General features: G+C 40.6%; 1 long non-coding RNA gene across 1 annotated transcript in view; it reads left to right on the forward strand.

Moving 5' to 3' along the window:
* Window positions 1-12,868: 12,868 nt before the first annotated feature.
* LOC117960337 overlaps window positions 12,869-20,040 on the forward strand; it is a 16,231-nt gene continuing 9,059 nt past the window's right edge. Inside the window, exons 1-2 of the long non-coding RNA XR_004660125.1 lie at window positions 12,869-12,878; window positions 15,871-15,874. This is a non-coding gene — a long non-coding RNA (uncharacterized LOC117960337). The remainder of the gene's footprint in view (window positions 12,879-15,870; window positions 15,875-20,040) is intronic.

Here is a 20,040-nt window from a genome sequence, read left to right on the forward strand (position 1 = left end):
TGATTCAGTTCATGTGGAAGAGAAAGGGACAGGCTCGTATTGCAGGTGTCAGTACCTGGAAAGGACTAATGCTTCTTTTTGCTGAAGCACCGCACTGACAGCTTACCAATTAATCACGCCGGGGGGAAATCTAGCTGTTTCAATATGCAAATAGTCTCAATGCGACACATGAAAACTAGGCTCAGCATAGCAATTACACTGATCTTCTGCTGATGGCTTTCTGGTAAAGAGGTTTCATGGGAAAAAACACCACAATACATGAATCTAAACCACTAACAGAGAATTGAGCTCTTGTGGCAAATAATCATGTGGAACTTTCCAAGTACTGCAATGCTAAAAATGAGTAACATGAGGGAAACCTATTTATACAGCACTTCAGAAAACCTGGTTAACAAAGTGCTTTGCAGAAATTAACACAGGGGAGAGTATACAGTACATTCAGAGGAAAAGACAGGATCCTTTAATAAAATAAACATCAGCAAGAGCATTAATAATTTGCCAAAAGAAAAAACCAGGACATCATACCATCATTGTGCAGTTTTTTGTGAAGTGGCTTCAACACAATGTTTTCCCAGAGAAAGTGAGGCATCGATACGAACGAAGCGCAACACGTTTGTTAGCAGCCTTGAAAACACGAATAGCAAGTCAGGAAACGGAAACATGTGGGATGTAATTTCCAAATTCATGTGTCTTAAAACTCCAATAGGGTATTATAGCTGAAAGTGTGTTCATGGCTTGAATGCTCAACAATAGCATGACTAAAATATACTACTCTTCACACATTCTGCATAACTACATGAAAATAACATGGCTTAAACCTCATTTGCCTCACTCTTTTTTCATATTTCGCTTGTTTATTTTTGGTGACCAGTCATGTAAACGTAGCTGTAGAAAATGTCCAGATATGCTAATACTGGATACCCCAAATGCAATGTTGTCTGCAGAAAAGTATTTTGAGCAAAAAGCAGACAAAAGGGCTAGATAGGGGACTATTTTAATGTCCACCTCAATTGTGCGCAGTGAACCTTAAAATCTAACAGATGGATGGAAAGTGTAGAGAATGGGTGAGAAACGGCGTTTGACTAGCAGCCTGATCACCTGAGGGACGGAAGACAATGAGAGAGCTATGCAAGGGATCAAAGGGAGAGTGCAAAGCATCAAGCGTGGAATAGATTGTCAGGTAAATCCCCTGATTTACACAGATAGGCTCTCAGGGCTATCTTGTGAAGCATAGTACCAGCCTTTAGTAATCGATCCTTAGCTGGGCTGTATGTGTCAGGGTTGGAGATTGTACATAATATGTCTGGCTGTACGTTTTGATTGTACTAACGGACCTTCCTAAGAAGCCTACGCTCCAGTTGTAACGGTGAGGGAAATTCTAATATAATTTTCAGCGTTCTTGAGCAGTATGTAAGAGTTGATGCCCGATGAGGTGTCCATCGTCAGGTATTAATGGACGAAGGTGAGGCGTTCACGAAGTCCATTGATGCTGACAGTGTACACCTCGAAGGGCATTAACATGCTTTTACCGTGGACACTTGCCAAATAACATGTTTAAACATTGGTTTATATTTTAATTAGTTTTACAATCAAACTTTGCTACAAACAGTGTTGTTTGTTAAAACTTACAGCATGATGCTCTGGTATTGTGGAGATGAGCAATGGACGTTCATTCAGAAACAACTGCAATTACCAGGAAAAACTTGAATTATTTCAGTTGTCTTGTTAAATGTCTAAATGAATTAACCAACGACTTGTTCTAAAGCCACTTTGTATTTGAATGTTCCTCCATCCCCGTCAACATTAAGGATGCAGTTTAATAGAACATAACACAATACTGGAGTTCTGTTTGTCATTTATTCTACATTTAAAAGCCCTTCAACCAATTTCCTCACAGATGGCACAGCAAATGCGATCAGGGATACCAGCACAATTGTCTCCATCACTCTGCAGCCATTTGTAACCCATATCAGTGATTTTCTTGGCAAACAGAAAACACTCAACCAAAGCAGAGGCTTATTGCATCCTCTTAAAATTCAATAGCTGGTATGAAATTGGATATTCTTAGGAGTCAGATGAACACTTCGGTGCAGAGCTGATGAGCACATTCACTCACTTTTATGTCTGGTAACTTGAATAACAACCTGAAGAGTAAGAACATCTATCATTGGCGCATTAGTGCGAGCGGATATCAAATATTTATGTCACTTGGAAAGGGGCTGTATAGGTGAATGCGGCTCAGATGTGGATTACAGCAATTAAAAATTAAGGGGTAATTATTCATCTCATACCTTTTTGTTTGCTGCCACCTGCATGCTCATGCGGTCGTTGTCAGTGTGCCGTCTGGAAACCTTTCCCCGCAGCTTTTACATTGCTTATTTTCCAATAACCACACAGAGGCTTTACAAAATGAACCATTGATCACAGAGGAGAAAGATAAAGTAGTATTGATCAGGCGGCTAATTTGAATATGAATGAAGTGTCGGATCAATGAGTGACCATGCAGTATGCTTTTACACACGAGTCAACAAAACCAACATGGGTGGGGTAAATGGGAGATTTTCTGTATTGAAAGACATTATGGACCCAAACAATAATTCAATAAAACAAATGTTTTTTTGACTTTTCACTCTTGTGCCATTGTATTTTTGTTCCAAGGTGGACTTTTGCATTTCTTTCATTCTCTTCTCTTCCCTCTTAAAGGAGGATTCTGGCCATTTATTACATTCATCTTGATTAATAGCCAAAACAAGACATTTTAAGAGGTCATCTTGTCAATTAGTTGTCAACTTTTAAATGAATCGCCAACTATTTTGATTACCGATTAGTCGATTTGAGTCTTTTAAGACAACAGTAAAAAAATTGCTGATTCCAGCTTCTTAAATTCAAGACTTCCTTATTGGCATTGCGCAGTACACTATAGTACGAAATGATGTGCAAAGTTCACAGAAACAAATCAAAACTCCATAGAAAAATTGAAATGTTGTAGCTATATTAATGAAAATAAATAAATGCTTATATGGTGTGCAAAGCATGTTCAGTGATAAATATCACCAAACCTAAAATATAGATAGATAGATAGAGTTGGGAATATAAATATCCATATTTAAATAGTGTAGTTGAGAACAGATACAGATACTAACGTGCATTAAAACAGATAATAATGTACAATACATGAATAGAACATTAATTAGATTTTCCTGGCGGGAGTCATCCCAAAAGGATTACTAAAGAGAAGTGTAAGTCTCTAAGTCTGAGTAGTCAGATTGATGGGTCTGTTTTAGAGGGTTTCATTGTTCAATAGTCTGACAGCAGTGGGGAAGAAGCTGTTTTTGAACCTTGCAGTCCTTGTTCTCAGACTGTGGTACCTCCTGCCAGAGCGGAGGTGGGAAAACAGTCCAAGGCCAGGGTGAGTGGGGTCTCTGATCCAGCCCTTTGCATTTGACAGGCATCTTTCCCAATAATCCAAATCAGAGAAAAATGTTCCTGGTCAGAACACTTTCAATGGTGCCCCTGTAGAAAGTGGTCAGGATGAATGGACTGAGGTGGGCCCTCTTCCACCGCTGCAGGAAGTGTAAACGCTGGTGTGCCTTTTGATGAGGGAGAAGGTGTGCAGGTCCCGGGACAGATGATCACCCACGTGAACCCCCAGGAACTTGATTGTAGATCGGGGTGTGCACGGGCAGATTTCTCCTGAAGTCAACCACCATCTCCTCGGTTTTCTCGACGTTTAGGGCTAAGTTTTTTGTCTTGCACCGGTCTGCAAAAAGTCTCACCTCGTCTCTTTATGCCCTCTCATCTCCATCCTGGATAAGACCACCATTGTTGTGTCGTCCGCGTACTTCACAATGTGATTGGTGCTGGACTTTACACAAAATTAATGAGTCATCAAACGCACCCATGGTGGATGTGTTGATCCCTACCCGCACAAACTGAGGCCTGTCTGTGAGAAAATCCAGTATTTAGTTTCACAGCGGAGAACTTATGCCCAGTGCGTCTGAGCCCAGCTTGTTGACCAGATGCTGACGGAGTATGGTGTTGAATGCTGAGCTGAAATCAACAAACAGCGTCCTCACAAGAGAGTTCTGGTTCTCCAGGTGTTCCAGGCTAAAGTGCAGTGCAGTGTAGAGGGTATGGCATCCCAATAGAGAATGGTAGTAATCCTTCCTTAAATGATTAGTTACCCTTAACTTTTTAAACAAAAAGTTTTTTTTTAACTTTTTAACGGTCTGTGTTATATAACTTTTATAAATGTAATTGATTGTGTTTTGCCTCTTGGTCAGGACTCCCTTGAAAAAGAGGTTTTTAATCTCAATGGGACTTTCCTGGTTAAATAAAGGTTAAATAAAAAAATAAAAAAAATAATCATTTGTTAGCCTTCTGAAAAAGGGTACTATACCTTTTAATGAAAAAGGGTAACTAATCATTCGTTACCCTTCTGTAAAAGGGTACTATGCCTTTTAATGAAAAAGGGTACCTAATCATTCGTTAATCTGTCAAAAACAGTAACTACCTTTTTTTGTGTACCTTATTGTGTTACCACTTCAATGTCTTGTTGAATGTATTGTTTAAACGTAGGATTTCCTCCAAAATAAGGAGACCTGCCGGGTGGTCACGTGGCGCCAGCTGGCTACGAGCTCCATGATGCCGAGTGGCTATTGCTAGTTGTTTAAGCTGCTAGAGACCTCCGGGACGCGGGCTCCGGGACGCGGGCTCCGGGACGTCTGTCCCAGCTTGGCCGTATCAGCGGCAGTAAGAAGATGTTTTTAGCCAAAAATGGGCAACTTTGAGCCAGATACAGAGCACCGCGAGCCACTCATTTTGGCGGATATTATGGTTAAATTTTGTCCATAAAATAGGCGTACTGCTGTGACAAATATGAAGATTAGGCACCAAAACAACCAGTTAAGATTAGGAAAAAGATTGTAGTTTGGATTAAAACACTCCCAATGAACATGCATTACCAGGGTGAAAGACTTTAGTTTCCCCCTTGAAGCAAACTCCGCTCCCTGGCTTGAATGTCTTGCATGTTAACGCCCCCCCATCCACCCATCCGCCCCGACTTCCACCCTGGCCATCCGTGTTCTTATACAGCGACCATCAATGTAATGAATAAAGCAACAACAACAGAAACATGGAATGCTTACAGTGCTCAACTTTTCGTAGCTTTCTGAATAGTTATTTAATGAGAACAGGCACTTACGTAAGGACAATCTAAAACTTAATTTTGAGGTAACTGTTTTGAAGAAAGTTGTTTCTTTTGTAAGATGATCTGAAGCTTTTATGCATGATCTCAAATTTACACTTTCAAAATACCTCAAGCTCCTTGTAGCATCAGTAAAGTTCCATTGAATTCACTTTTCTGACAGTGAACTAAAACAAAGATGAGCTCAGTTCTCCATAGATCACTGTCTCCGGGTGTTATTTCCTAAAATATTAGGAGGCGTTTCTTTGTGAGAAAATGTCATTTTCAATTTGTCCTCTATTGCTGAAAATGTTCTTTTGACTGCAATTCAGCAGCTGAAAGAAAAGCTATTAACATGTCACTTGTTTTATTCTTCAAGAAAATTTCACTTTATGTGCCTCATATGGAAGAAGTGTTTTTTTTTTTTTTTGGTTTAATTTAGGAACTTTTGACTTTTTGAGCTCAGATCCAACATAGCAGTCAAATCATATAGTTTAGAGAGGACCCATGATCACTAATGTTTTCCATTTAGCATACTGTACCTGCACACTCACGCTGTTCATGATAACATAGCATGAGCCTGTGGCTGCATAAGTACATAGTAATCTTAAAGCAGGGGTGTTCACCGACAAGGACCCCCTTAGCTGAAAGAGAGACCCCCTACTGCAGATATGATGTAAAATATATAGTGGTGGAAGAAGTAGTCAGATCATTTACTGCAGTAAAAGTATTAATGCCACAGTGTGACAACACTCTGCAGTGAAAATGTTACTTAAGTAGAAGTACTGTATATATGTATCTCTCAGGCCCCAACAAAGTCTGATCCTGCGTTGTTTATTTAGGATGTTGGATATACCAGGGGAGGGAGAACAGGAGTCCAAATTTTGGTTGAAACGAGTAAAACCTTCCTCATTTACTGAGCGTTCTCTTCCTCTTGGCACTGCTACCTTAGTCCCGCCCACATGCACCAATCCATACAACACTTAAGCTACTGGTTACTACTGGCCCCCAGACGACGTGTACCATTCAAGGCAGTTCATAAAATGGTCACGTTATTTAATCTATTGATTTGTGTACAGGTCCCGGGGGGATGGATGGGGTCAAACAACACAGTACTTTTAGCTGGGAGACCGGGGATCATGTCCCGCGTGTTGCAGTTCCTTTATGCGTTATTCTCCTCCTGACCACAGCCGTTTCCCCGTTGTTGCATCCCCCAGACACCGCAGATCGTGTCCCGGCGCAAGTTGTTGTGTGTGGCGTTTCATTTCCCTGTTATTGCGTGTTTCCCAGTGTATTGGCTTTTTGTGAAATGGTCAAATTTCGAAGATCATTACCTGTCCAAAAAATAAACGAGAAAATCGTGACCTGTACATAAATCAAAATAACATTAGCATTTCAGGTTTTGCGGTACAACTTGTGCTATTTTCAGTGCCCCCTATTGGTTCAACTCATATTTCCATTCCTCATGACATCACTGAAGATATGTTACAAACTTTATGATAATTTGTCAAACCATTAGTGAGTTATGGCAAATTTACTGTGAAGCCCCGCCCTTGGCGTAATTCTTTAATTGATGGCGGCCATGTTTTTTCACCAATCCTCTCATTTATAATAGAAACGGGCATCATTGTCCTGCGTGGCTCTATACCAAAGTTTTTACTGATAGGATCAACATTTTAGCCGTGGCACAAGACAACAAAAAATACTAAACAGGGAGAAAAACAATCATCAAAGGAAAAAAAGTCTTGCAATTCAAAATGATGAATCACAAAACAGGAAACGCAGAAAAGAACAAGAACAGGAGCATATAGTTTATCAGTGATAAGCATCCTTTAATAAATTATCATTATTATACTGTAATCGGGTCTTTACCCTTCTAAAAATGTCATTTCAATTGGATGATCTGGTAACTAAACACAGATAAAGCCAAAAGTCCTATTTGTCCATAAATGGTGGTAGTCTGGGAAACTCCTCACAGCTGCTAATATTAGTTCTTAGTTAATTGACATTACAGTCTCAAGGGAAAGCCATCTGTCTTCTATGCATCAGTCCATAGCATTTTCCTTCCTCCCAAAGTGAGTGCTGCAAGGACGGAAAATTGTGAAGTATGGATTGAAAAGATTTTGGAGCACCCCTACCATTCATTAGCTGGCTGACACACAGAATCAGGCTGCTTGTATGTGTAATTTAAAAATGCAAGTGGTAGATGTCAGTATGAGTAAACAGTAACTAATTTGCAAGCCCCATACTTATTTGTTGCAGTACAGAACACAGTGTTGCTGGGGTTTGAAAATTAAATGTTTAGCCTTTATCGTTTTTGGTTTTAAGCCACAAAGCAAAGCAATAAATGTGGAGGTCGGATGTTGAAAATAACTGTGGGCAATATTAATAATATTTTCTATCACGTATACCCCGCCCCAATACCCACAAATCAGGCTTTCTCAACAGCACCGACGCAGAGATCCTGTAAATCAAATCTGGTCCTGATCATTGATTTGGAAAGCCACCCTGTCATAAGCAGTATAGCAACATTCATATCACTTTCGTCTCTAGAAATACAATAATACATAATTTAATTCTGTCTCTCTGGCTAAGACTAATGTTTTATTTTCTAATAAACGTGTTACAGCTGTATTTTAGAACAAAGACGACAGCCTTAAGCGTTGCAAACTTTATGGGTAAAATCGAGAATTGGGTGGTGACAAATACATGATAATGGTTATACAAGTTACGTCTAATTGTATATGTGGTTAAAGGTTATGTGGACACTACCAAAGTATGTAGCCTAACAATTACCTTTTTGCAAGTTACCAACTTGGGTGCTCTAGCTCTATAATTCAATGTGAGTACATGAATGTTGAAATGAGATAAAATGCCAGTCCCTTGTAGTTGTAATGAAGAAGCCTGAAGCTAATGCTTACCTGTTTCAGAGGAAATTAGCCAACTCAGCGTCCTTTTGGAATCCAAGCTGCCTCCATTTTTTAACAACATCTTCAGTATTCACCCAGGGTTTGATCACGCCAGGTATATCTGTCATAACTAGATTGTTGATAACAACACACAGGCCAAAACACAAACAGAAATGTTGTCATGAAACGGAAGTTTCAAGAGGAGAAAATACTGGCATTAGTATAGTTGTCAGGAAAGATAAGATGTTTCCTCAATATCTGATGACTCACTGGGGTAATTTTGAAATAATGCTTTTACCTTTTAGCTTAAATGTATAATGCAAATCACACAATGTTTAAGCACACGTAAAATTTTAAATTCCAACGCTCACTGGGGTAATTTTGGGATTTATTACAGTAAATATATTAAATAATGGACCTTTAAGGCCCGGAGAGAAAGTCAAAAGATTTCCAATAAGTTAACAGTTTATTTCCTCTTCTTCTCAGAGACATGAAATTACTAGACGTTTCATCTGTGACGTCACCTATGTGTATCAAGAACTGCTTAGAGCTTACAGACAAATACAACGTATGACAAAAGTTGGTAGTTGGTAGGTTTTAATTCAAAGGTTTGCCAGTGGATAGCTTGTATAGAGATAGAGGAATAGAAAACAACCCAATCTCTTGTCCTTCCTTACAGACAGTAGGGATGTTTAAACCCTTGCATTTTGCTTTTGACATGATTAAAACCAGATTAAAAAAGGATTTAGTTTTCTTTCTGACAGCAGTTAATCAAACACGCAGGGCCTCCATCAGAGAGCTCCTCACTTTATGGGAATTGAGCTAAAAAGCTAATTAATTTTGTTTTAAAGTAGCCCTAGTAAAAGACATTTAACGCAAAAAAGTGCATAAGTATAACTTACTACACAGACCCTCCTCTAAAGTGTGTTAAAGAAGGCTCTGGAATCCAGGGATGGGAGGAGAAGGTGCTCTGTTTTAATGGCATTTCTTTATATCAGCATCGTCATGGGCGATGCTCCTCAAAGAGACACTGCCAAGGCGTGAGAGAAACTCAGATTGGACAGATTGGATCAGTCTAGCTAGCCGTCTTAATTTACCATGCAGAGATCTGAGGAGCAGCCAAAGAAACGCAAAGAAAGAAAGCGAAAGGAAGGAAGGAAGCACCGGAGAAACCTCGGAAGTGGAACGCAAAGGATGTAGACTAAGCCCACCGTGACTGATGGTTTGTAATCAGTGGAGGCGCCGAACCTACAGCAGGAGGAGCAAGGCCACCAGCCATTTAAAGGAAGAAGCGAAACTGAAATTGACTGCAAAGCCAATGGGAGCCTTTAAGAGTCATTTTGTTTTTTTTACAAGTTAATGAGATGGTAGTCTTGCATTAACTACCCCCCCCCCAGCGCTGTAGAGTATAGTCTGGCTGCCACACACGTACAGTACGTATGTTCTGGGATGGGAAAATAAAACGCTCTGTGTTGTTTGTATTTCTTTAACCCTTGTATGGTATTCGGGTCAAATTGACCCATTTCTAATTTTCACAAGAAGAAAAATGAAACAAGTGACATTTTTTCTACCTGAAAATCAACGGCCTTTCCTTATTTCCTGTGATAAACATGTATTCCTGACTCAATTCAGAACATTATTCTGGATATGACACTTATGTTGTTTCCATAGTGGATTTTTAACATGAATTATAACCATATGACCAAAAAACGAACCCCACTTCCACGTTTAATTGTGTGCTAGTAGAGACTGATGCAGTCCCTAAACATATACGTTGTCTCAATTGTTTGAAATGGAGATAAGGACAATATTTGCTAATGGATTATGAAGTAAAATCTTATTTCAGAATTGTTTACAAAACCCCAAATAAGTCAGGGTCAGTTTGACCCGAGGGACTCGAGAGGGTCCCAAAAGTGAAGACAACACGAGGGTTAAACCACTTACAGTCGTCAGTCTGCTTGCTTTTACATCAGATATGCATGTACATTGTTGCATTCTTTCTAACCTTAACCAAGTAGTTTGTGTTACCCAAACATAACCAAATGTTTACCATAGATGCAGATAGGAAAACCCTGACAAAAATAACTTCTTCAATTTATTCAAAACACGCATCACCCACAGAGCCTTTGCATACTTTGCAGGTTAAAATGTAGCATCAGCTGCACAATTATGAAAAGTAAACATATGCACACAGGTTTGAAGTGAGAATGCACAAAGTTCATAGAGCAACAATAACAACAACAACAAGATTTGTTATCAAGCCTTGATTTGAAAATTCCAACAGCCTGCCCCTCGAATCTGCAGTTTCTTTCAAAGAAGATAAGCCTATTTGTTAAATAAATAGTACTGCTGTCAATTAAACAAGCTATTAATGCGTTAAGGCAAACCCATTTTAATGGCGTAATTTGTTTTTTATCATGACATGGATTTCTCTTTGGCCTAGCAAACTTTGTAGATTTTTTTTTCACATGCTGTTGCAAAAACTAGTGATGTTAGAAAAACTACAACACCCCACCGGATCTAGCTAGACCGGGAACATAACAGGCATGCGGCACACACGTCGTTTGGGCTTGCGAGCCGGCCAAAGAGTAGTAACGTTACGTTTTTTGGGGGGTTCTGATTGGTTGGAGAGCGCGAGACGATGAAATGGACGCCAATTAGATTATGGAGGGAAAGTTTACTTTTTAAAAGATGCCCAATGTTCTACTGACGAGACCAAAGTGATCTGTGTGCTTTGTCGTTGTAAATGTAAATGTGCTGCATTAATATAGCGCTTCTCTAGTCTTAACGACTACTCAAAGCGCTTTTACATCTACAGGAAACATTCACCATTCACACACATTCATACACTGTGGCCGAGGCTGCCATACAAGGTGCCACCTGCTCATCAGATAAACACACACACACATTCACACTCCCAACTCGGGGTTCAGTGTCTTGCCCAAGGACACTTTGACATGGGACTGCAGGGCCAGGGGTTGAACCACCAACCTTCGGATCTACCACAGCCGCCCACATTGTGAACTGAGCTATCATCGCACCACGTCCAGTCTGAAATACCACTCGATGGCCAAGCACACAGCTGATGCCCCCCCCCTCGTCAAAGAATTTTTTCCACCCTTTTATTGATGGACAGTGTTACATTGCGTGAGAGATTATTTGCTCAAAAGTGACGTTAGTGTGAAATTGAACACTACAGTAGGCTATATGCCAATATTTTCAATTAAAAACAAACATTTGCACAAAGACAAAAAAAGATCCACTTTTCCATTCTGATAAGAGCATTAAAATGATAAAAAAAATTAATATCAAAATGATTTAATGTATACTCTTTATTGACCCCCTATTGGGAAATTCCAACGGGGCAAAGAGAAATTAAGCGGCATTTAAAATAGATAAAAATGTGATTATTTGCGAGTTAACTATGACGTTAATGCGATTAATCATGATTACATATTTTAATCATTGGACAGCACTAATAGTAATTTATTATTATTGTTATTAATAATATTAACATAATACATTTCTCCTGTCTGTGGGTGTACTTGACACTGGTGGTAATGTTTTCTGTTGTAATTTTCAGTCTTAGGTCGACAATGGAATAACAACTCTTAACTATCTGTATTACTGTCCTACATGTAACAACAGCCTTGAACCAAAGAAAAACCACGGAGAGGTTTAACGCGAGACCCTCGGAGCAGAGAGTAAACTCCCTTAACAGATACACATCTCCTCTTTGACTCAAGCTTCTTTTCTAAAAGCATTTCAAAGGTGACGCAGTCCGGTCAGCTCCGTCTTCCTACTCCCTTCCGGCTAGTTGCTGCCAAGGCCGGCTATTAGGGGCGACCCCTGCCTGGTCTGACGGCGGGGGGGGGGGGGGGGGGGGGGGGGGGGGGGGGGGGGGGGTGGGGGGGGTGGTTTGGATTGACCGCTGCAGGGCTGACGGGTGGAAGGTCAAGGCTGGAGCAGCGCAGTAAAGGGACTCAGGGGGAGGCAGATGTGTAGACCTGTGGACACACTCTACATGACTGAATGAATGAATGGAGTGATGGATGGAGAGAGAGAGAGAGAGAGAGAGGCGGAGGGAGGAGGAGGCAGTGTTGGGATTTGAACAGTGTGGAGGGAGGGAGGAAGGAGAGGGATAGATGGACAGGACCGGAGAGAGACAAAGGCCGAGGTCAGGAGACTTCAAGGCAACCGATAGACGCAGTCGCTTCAGTAAAGTGTAGACAGTATGAGAGGCAGCTACTAAATTGTCCAAAAAACTAAAACAAATAGGAGAAGAAGTCTGAACATGAGCTATTTATGCTGTCAAGACCATGAAAGACATGAGAAATTAAGATGTCATGGTCCAATGGGCTAAAGGGACCATGCTAGTGGTTTTAAATGCTTAAGCTTATTTATTATAAACCTCCTTCTGTATACTTTACATTGAGTAAAGTTTGAATATGACAATATTACGAATTTGACTCAGTTCATGTTAACGGGCTATTCTGATTGGATTTTCAGAGGCCTGTTTCAAAATTTAGCATTTTCTGACTAAAACAGCGGATATGTTGGTAATATTTGGGTTTTAGCAGCATTCTTTGGACGGGCCTGTTTACGGCTTACAGTAATCTCTGTGTTGCCATGGTTATTGTACACAAACACACCTATTTTTTACCATGATGAAAGACTTGGATAATAACCGGTTATTGGATATGTGCAAAGAAACATCGCAACGCGGAGGGAGGCTATGTTCGCACGGTCCAACGAGTCCACAGCTGGACTTCGCGCTGCCACATGTAAACGGGAATATTAGTGGAATTTTTCCTCTCGTTAGCCAGTTGGAATATCTTTTCTTTAAAATAATAAATACTAATTATTTTAAACTGGATTATTATGTGCATGTTAGTGTAGTCATTGAGTACATTTAGAGGCATTCTTTGGACATGTAAACAGCACTTTCGGAACACAACTGCTTTTAACTCTTGCATTCACTTTCGGGACCCTCTCGTGTCCCTCGGGTCAAATTGACCCGTGAATTATTTGGGGTTTTAAAGACAATTCTGAAATAACATTTTTCTTCATAAACTATTACCAAATATTGTCTTTATCCCAATTTCAAACAATTGAGGTAACAAGGAAACGCATCAGTCTCTACTAGCATGCAATTAAAACTGGAAGTGGGGTTCATTTGTTTTTTGTCATAAAGTTATAATTCATGTTAAAAATCCACTATTAAAAAAAACACAAGTGGTCACATCCAGAATAATGTTGTGAATTGAGTCAGGAATACATGTTTATCCCAAAAAATAAAGTAAGGTAATTGATTTTCAGGTAGGAAAAATGTATACCGGAAAATATTTGAAATGGGTAAATTTGGCCCGAATATCATACAAGGGTTAAACATTATCAAAGACGTGCATATCAAGAGGTTTGGGTGTATGCGCACACATCGCTAAGTTGATCTTTTCCAGAAGCTGGTTGAAGGAATGAAAGACGGACGTTGTGTCCACCACCACTGGTAAACTTTGAAAAAATTTGTTTTTTGCACAGTGACATGGAAACGGGAATTTAAGTGGAAGATTCACTTTCATTAGCCATGAAAACAGCTTAGTTGTGAATATTGTCTTTTTCGGAAAAAGGGCAAAAAAGGAATTGACTCTTGACTCCAAGCTCCCGCCCTGAAATAACCCCTGTCCCAGCAGTCCCAGTTCCCCACCTCCTCACCTGTTCCCACTTACCCTCATCAGCCCTGTGGTTGCCTGGCCTTCCCCGTCCACCTGCTTCCCACTTCCCACTAATCAGCCCAGTGGCACATATACCGGTTCCTTTCCACTTGTGCTCTGTCAGTTTGTCAACGTTGCAATGTGACATGATTGTTTCATGCCTCCAGCTGCATTTGGGTCCTTTCCCTCTTGCTTCCTCACAGCAGCCATGACAACAATTTATATTTAATTAACATGAGTATAAAAACACATAGATCGGCCTATTTGGAGATATATGGGTTTCAACAGACATATGACAATGAAACGGCAGGCGACTATAATGGAGCATGTTTGAGATGAAGTATGCAACATGAGCAACTTAAAGAAGTCCTGGATCGAATCCAGGTCCTTCTGGGCCCTCCGGGGGCTCCGGTTTCTTCCCACCAAAAAGAGATGCATGCTGGGTAACCAGGACTACAGTTGAAAATTAGCCAATTGGTGCAGTCACAGAAATGTTGATTAATATGCATTGTCTTAATCAAATAAATAAATCTATATCTGATAACATATGGAAACCAATCACTGTAAAACAGTATTAAGAAATGTATAAAATACATCCAAGAAGCTTAATCTTTTTTCCCTTAACTGACTAATAAGCCGCTTGCTTTTTCCCTTTTGACGGCATATTTGATCTGCGTCTTTGAGCCAGCGCATCCCAAAGAAAACACGCAGTATCAAACCTGTTTATCAGCCTTACTGAGGGACCCAGAGAGGAGGCAGTCATACTGACACTCCTACAGAAAACGCTTACAGACAAAACATTCAGCTGAGCAGAGCTGCAAAGAATACTAAAATATTAAACTCAAAGAGAAGTAAAGTTACTTTAGAGAGCAGCGTGCTTTGTACTGACAACACCGAGCCTTTATCTTTCATAGCCAGAGGGCGAACTTTGAAAACAATATTAAGCTCTGAGAGCCGTTCAGATGTTTCCCGTGTAGGTTCCAGTCGATACCCGGCTCGTAGGTTCGCTGTGTTCAGATGTTCAGACTGTTTGGGTGAAACGTTTGCAGACAAGTCTGAAAATCCTGAGGCTAAGCCCAGAAGATAAAATATACGCATAGCAATTAACCCACAGAAATGGCAACCTTCAGCACCATACTAAATAACAGCTTGAGTTTCTGTCTTAATACCTGCCTTGAATATTAATATATTCAACGAAATTAATGAGAAAAGTGGCTAGATGTGGTAAAAACAATCTGTTCCAAACCAAACTAAATACTAATGTGTTTAGTAGGATACTAAAAAAAAGGTTTTGTCCCCAACGCATGATGCCTTGTTTATTAGATTCTTAGAGCATTTATGTATTAGGGCTGGGCAAAATGGAGAAAATCAAATATCACAATATTTTTGACCAAATACCTCGATATTGATACCGCAAAGATAAGTGGTGTTGCCACTTGGTGCTTTCACAAAATATTTACACAATGCAAAATATTTACACAATGAGATTCTTGATAAATAATCATCAGTAATGTGGATATAATGACTGAGGCAAAAAATAGAACAGCCTGGTGAGTTAAGAAAATTACATCAATTTACTGTAATGCAGCCTCTAATACCAGGGTATGACAACCCTTTATTATATATATTTTTATATTACGACATCTAAAATCTCAGTTGATACATAGTCTCATATCACAATATTGATATACTATTGATATATTGCCCAGCTCTACTATTTATTGTATTTAATTTTGTTTAATTTGTGTAGATGTAAGGAATGAGACAGATGGTGTAAGGTAAGGATTTGAATGTGGTGTTTAGGGTACACCGTATTTTGATACGTATCAAGTGAAACGGTCTCGTGTGGACCTGAGCGTCAAGCAAGCTGTTTTATTCAACTACTGTAAGAAGGAGGGACACGAATGGAAGAAAGATAATCAAAGATATTCAGGCTTAACATAAACCTCTTTCCAAATGCAGCCTGGCCTCCCAGAATCCCGTGAAATGATCACAAACTCTTTACACCGCATCACGTGGTGGGGTCACGGAAGGTGTGAAAAGTCTGTGTGGCCACCACGGAAAGCTACGTCAATGAGAAGGTGACGTAGCATTAGCGACATAGCGACTATGGTAGCGGGTAGTATGAAAGCCCCAAAATCTGCGTAAGAAGGTTGGGGGGGGGTTGGGTCAAACAAAGGACTTTCTCCTGGGAGACCGGGGATCGTGTCCTGTGTTTAACATTTCCTAAAGTCACTTTCTACTTTTCCTAAACCCATCTGTAGTGTTCTTCCCGCGTAAGCCCACCCACGACCCTTTCCTTAACTTAAAGGGCCGTGTTCATTTTATAAAAGTCTTCCGTGGGCCCATCACAGCATTTTTTGCAATTCCGTGAAACTGCTCCAGATTTTAAGACTACAGGCAAACGTTTTGTGTTGTCAAAGTAGGAAAAGAACAGGTGTTACTTAGAACATTACCAATGGACACTTCCATTCTAGTGGCCCAGTAAGCCCTGACAGTGTGACGATTGGTGCCGTGTCATTTGTCCGACGCTCCACTGTTCCGACCTCTCATTTCTCCAAAACATTCCCTTGAATTCCAGAGAGGTTAGGCGTCGGAGAAATGGGCCGTCCTTGTGATAATTGCTGAATCCCCGTCTTAAATTCCCACCGCGGTGCCTTCACTTGCTTCCTTTCCTCGCGTCTTAGGCCGTCCCACCGAGGATGTGTGGAAGAGACGAGAGGACACGAGGAGATGTGTTTTTAGAGGGGTGAGACGTCCTGTCCTCTGAAGCGTGAATTAGTCCAAGTTGTATGGCTTTCGGGAAAGCTGCTCTCGTGTATCTTCGCTCATAGCTCGTCGGAGATCCGTCCTCCATCGTCGATCCTTGCTCATCGGAGCAGGAATAGGAGCTTTACAGAAGGCTTCTACAAAAGAGGGCCAGGACAACTTTAAGTTCCCGCAAACAGCTTTCAAATAAAGAGAAGTGAGATTCAGCCAGAAAGCCAGCAAGCACAATACCTGGAAAAACTTAACCCTGAAAACGAATGGGTTGTCTAAACAGTACAGGTATCTATCTACACCTGTGCGAGTTGCATTTTGCCAGATTTTAAGTGGGAAAAAAGTTACAAAAGAGAACTGGGTAGGAGACGTGATAAACTCTCTATAATGGATGACCAAAGAGGGTCTGTTAGTGTATCTTTGGTATTAGGAAAATTAATACAAAACATGAAATGGGATTCAGTTATAACCATCAAACCTCTCAGCAGAGAAGGCAACACACATTATCGGCCTAATTAAATAACACGGCACACTGCGGAGCTCCTTCTGACATTACCTCCATTTATTATTTTAGACTGTGTCATGTTTTATTAAAAGTGTTTTGTTCTGAACGCTGCATTAGCGGGTTACACATGTTGATACTGTATGAAGGCAGGACTGTTTAGTTCTGAAATGGCCTGTTGGGACCTTCCGTTAGACTTCTATTTTTGGAAAGTACTCTCCTCCATCTGCTCCACTAACAAACACAACAATGCTCAGGAAGAGGCACATTAATGCAGACCCTCTCACCCTTTCCTCTCACCTTCATATTTCATGGTGAATTTGGTTTTTCTTTTCTCTTCTCTGTTTCTAAAATGAAAGCAAAAAAAGAAACAAAGTAAAGAGACTCTGCCTTCCCTCCCTGTGGCAGAAAGAGACACTCTTAAGGCTAAAAGCTCTTTTTCAAAAGGTAAAGTAAAGATAATCCAACGTTAAGAAAACATATTGTCAGGTCAGTTCAAATGTGTTTGGTGGAAGGAGTAAAATAATAGTGTACTCAAGAAAAAGAACTTCAGACATTTTACACAAACGACAGTAGTAGAGTAAAAGTGAGTAAGAAGGACTGTTGTATTTTAACCCTCATTTGAGTCAAATTGACATGACAAACATGACTGATTCCACCCAACGCTCTTTGCCAAGTACAAATCTCTACTTTCATTAATTTTGGGGCGTCTTATTATTTTGCAGCATTTGAAAACTAATTGAAGTGTTTTTGAAATAGTATTGAGTAAAAGTTGACATATTCCAGTCTGTGATTATCATCAACATCCATTCCTTTAATTTTAGTCTCAATAATTCCTAATTTCTGCTTTTCTAACTCAAAAATAGGTATTATTTCCTATAAATGAGGTTTATTGACCATAAATTCCAAAAATAACTGTCAAATATTGTAAAGTTAGTGTAGTGTTGAAAATGTATAAAAAAAGTGGACAAAAACATAAGAAAACCTTTTCAAAAAATGGATTAAAAGCATCAACAAACGTGTTGATTTTCAAATTTAACGGGAAGACAACACAAGGGTTAAAAGAGAAATAACCCTCCTGGTATATCTCTTATTTTTTGTTACATTTGCACACAATTTATCAGGACTTTTTAATCGTATTGATTTTTGACTTGAAATGTACAATATTTGTGATAAATGGTACTTACTGATCTTTTAAGATAATTTTTGGGGCTTTTCCGCCTTTAATGGACAGGACAGCTAGGTGGGAGAGAGAGGCATGCAGGAGATCGTCACATGTCGGACTCAAACCCTGGACCTCTGCATCAAATAGACCTCTAAGTATATGTGCGCCTGCTTAACCCACTCTCCCACCCCGGCCACTTACTCACTGATCTTTAGCAATACTCACAAGTACAAGTACAAGTACAAGTACACACACAAAACAACGTAAATGTAAAGTAAGTAACTTCCTTCCCTGTTTAGAAGACTTGAGTGACTCATTATCCCTCTATGCGGACTGCACTCTGCAAGTTAACTCACAGAACCAAGTCCTCCGTGTCCAAATCCAACGTAAAGGTGTCCTTTTTAAAAGATGTATGGTTGTTGTGTTCTAAGATCACTGCTTCTGAAATACACCTCCATGTGTGAAGCCTTCTGAGACCGAGCTATAAGGCATGCACTTCAAAAGATCCGGAGCAGCATGAAACAAAGTAATTACAACAACATAATTGTGTTTATACAGGAGTCAGAACAAAGACCTCCTTAAAGAGAATGTAGCCAGTGTGTACATTTTGCTCAAAGGTGAAACATTCATTACGCCTGATCAAAGTGTATCCAGCGGGGGGGAGTCGGGGGAGAGACGAAAGGATGATGCAAGGGCTCGCCTTTCTTTTGCTTGAGGGATAGCAGCGAAGAAAAACGATCCCTGCAGGCCCAATGCCCTGCCGTAGTGTCATCATCACATTACGGGGTAGACGGAAGAGAAAAGGCGAGTGAAAGAGAGAACACCACAGGAAAAGAATGCACTCGGTTTCCACCGAAGAGTCTGTGAAGAAGGCAAAGTCCCTTAGCACGAAAACACGAGTCGGAGTGTTACTGTGAGATAAATTCGACAGCCTGCAGAGTCATTTGCATTAAAGTCGACTTTTGGTCTCTGAAGCCAAAGTTTCAAGAGTGTTCAACACCAGAAGTAATGTGTTATTTTGATGTGTAGCCAATATAAAGCCTGTTTGTTTTTTGGGTGGGGGGGTGGGGGTTGTTGTCTCAGAAACACTGCTATAAAGCTTAGCAAAGTATTATTACAATATCCCTGACTCATTAGTATGAAGACCTTACCCATCCCTATTTGCTGTCTGTGTCTTGCTCCTTGCCAAGGACGTGCACAGGTATGGGCTGTTGTTGCCCCGGCAACAGCCCGTTGGACCTGATTGGCTTGCCTGCCCCTCGGGTGAAAGAGCCAAAATATTTTCTTTTCTTTTCCTTTTTCTTTTGCTTTTGTGGCTGCATCAATAAGATAATACGCCCATCATCACTAAAGTTGAATCTAATTCCGTTTCCAGCCCCTCCTCCCTGCGGCGTGTAAACGGTCTGGCAAAGCAGTACTAACCAAATCTCTGCCAAGTCCATTAAGACAAGAACAACGCAGACATTAAAAATGCACTAAGACATTTTATTGAATAAATTAGGAATTCAATTTGGCGGTATGGCTTTGTTCAGAGGAGTCCCCTGACCTCTCAGATAGAGCAGAGAGTCAGGGGACAGCAGCAGCAGTAGGGGACAGCAGCAGCAGTAGGGGACAGCAGCAGCATTAGGGGACACCATAGGCATTAGGGGACAGCAGCAGCAGTAGGGGACAGCAGCAGCAGTAGGGGACAGCAGCAGCATTAGGGGACAGCAGCAGCATTAGGGGACAGGAGCAGCAGTAGGGGACAGCAGCAGCAGTAGGGGACAGCAGCAGCAGTAGGGGACAGCAGCAGCATTGCGGGACAGCAG

Source organism: Etheostoma cragini, chromosome 17 (genome assembly GCF_013103735.1).
Source record: "Etheostoma cragini isolate CJK2018 chromosome 17, CSU_Ecrag_1.0, whole genome shotgun sequence".
Classification (NCBI taxonomy): Eukaryota; Metazoa; Chordata; class Actinopteri; order Perciformes; family Percidae; genus Etheostoma; species Etheostoma cragini.